The following is a 2312-nucleotide window of genomic DNA, read 5'->3' on the forward strand; positions in this document are numbered from 1 at the left end:
GAGTTTCAAACTTTATTGACAAGAGGTCTAACTCCTGGGACATGGCACAACTTACGGCTACCTTTGTACCGGAAGATGTTGCTATAATTCCTGCCTTACCGTTGCGACAACCGGATTTGTTGGGTTGGCATTTTACTAAGTCTGGTAAATATACGGTNGTCTGTCCAGGATAAGTTGCAAGCACGGGCTAGTGGATGGCCTGCTCGGTTGCTATCAAGAGGGGGTAAGGAGGTGATGATTAAGTCAGTAGCGACGGCGGTTCCAACCTTTGTGATGTCGTGTTTCCGTATTCCAAAGACGATAACTAGGAAGCTAACCAGTGCCATCTCGAATTTTTGGTGGAGTTCCTCGGGGCAATCAAGGGGCCTCCATTGGATAGCTTGGGATAGGCTGTGTTGTAGCAAAGATAAAGGAGGCTTGGGGTTTAGGTGTTTGGACGATTTTAACACGGCTCTGCTGGCGAAACAGCTTTGGCGGCTGATTTCTGTTCCGGATTGTCTCTTTGCACGGGTATTTAAAGGCCGCTATTATCGGCATTCTGATCCTTTGGATCCAATTAAGTCTTATTCCCCATCTTATAGATGGCGGAGTATAGTCTCTGCTCGCTCTCTGGTTAATAAAGGACTGATTACACGGGTAGGATCTGGTGCTTCCATCTCGGTATGGACAGACCCATGGATTCCTGCTCAACTCCCGAGACCAGCACTGAGTACGGGGTCACCTGCTGACCCTTTGCTCCGAGTTTCAAACTTTATTGACAAGAGGTCTAACTCCTGGGACATGGCACAACTTACGGCTACCTTTGTACCGGAAGATGTTGCTATAATTCCTGCCTTACCGTTGCGACAACCGGATTTGTTGGGTTGGCATTTTACTAAGTCTGGTAAATATACGGTTAAATCCGGGTATCATATCCTCCGGTCCAATGTGGCGGATATACCTTCGATCCAAGTATTTGGGCCAAGCATTGTACCTCTTCAGGCCTCTGTTTGGAAAATCCGGTGTCCCCCGAAATTGCGTCATTTTATATGGCAAGTGCTTTCGGGTTGTGTTGCCGTGACGACTAATCTACGGAAACGCGGTATTAGTGATGATGCCACGTGTGGTCTTTGCAGTTTTCGGGAGGAGACAATTAATCATGCACTTTTCGAATACCCGCCAGCCAAACAGGTTTGGGCTTTGTCGCAGTTTCCGACAGCCTTGGGTGTGTTCCCATCGGAGTCCATTTTCACTAACATGGATTCCCTCTTTTGGCGATTTACCAATGTTCCATCACAGGAAATATATCCATGGATTTTGTGGTATATTTGGAAAGCACGCAATGACAAAATTTTTAGTAACCTGGATTCAAATCCCCTAGCTATTTTACGGATAGCGGAGTATGAGGCACGGGCATGGGCTATGGCTCAGACAGAGGGTACAGTTTCAAGTTCCATGGATAATACCTTGGTTGTTCCCAATGGGATTGGAAGGTTAGGGGTTCCTAGGTCTTTCTCCAGTTATATTTGTTTTGTGGATGGTTCTTGGAAAGCAACAGATAGTTTGGCGGGTCGAGGATGGTTTTGCACGTCACCTTTAGGTTCTGCTCCTACTATGGGTGCTGCCAACCTTCGCCGCAGTCTCTCTCCTCTTCATGCTGAGGTTGAAGCTCTTATATGGGTGATGCGTTGTATGATTGGGGCTGACAATTACTCTGTAGTTTTCCTTACCGACTGCTCTGACTTAGTGAAGATGGTGTCTTCACCTTCCGAGTGGCCAGCTTTTACACCTTATTTAGAGGATATACAGGCGGATAGAGAGGAGTTTGTCTCGTTTTCTTTAGTCTACGTCCCTCGGTCTCAGAATGGTAAAGCAGACAATTTGGCGCGATGAGTTTGTACAGTTCCGTACTTAATTACCTATGTAAACAATGTTCCTTCGTATTGGTTTGTTTGAGTCAATCTGTATGCTGTTGTCAAAAAAAAAAAAAAAAAATAAGTAAAATTTAAAATTCTCGGTCGTTCAAGCAGGGAAAGCAAATGTGTTTTTTTTTTTGTTTTTGTTTTGACAAATGTTTAGTAGTTAGTAATATAAGTCGGATTCGAAAAGAAGCTTAAATACTATTTTTTTTTTTTCCTTCAAACACTCCATTATATTAGATTAAAAGTTTACAAGCTTCCTTTGAAGAGGAGCCGAATACACCAATAATCTTACACAGGAGGATAAAATAAACTACAAATAACGATCTTAAAAAGAACATAAAACAAGCTTTAAAGCTTGACTTGAAACCATAAAAGTGACAAGATACATAAAGAGGACAACAAGTCCTAAGG

This window comes from Camelina sativa, chromosome 2, assembly GCF_000633955.1.
Source record: "Camelina sativa cultivar DH55 chromosome 2, Cs, whole genome shotgun sequence".
NCBI lineage: Eukaryota > Viridiplantae > Streptophyta > Magnoliopsida > Brassicales > Brassicaceae > Camelina > Camelina sativa.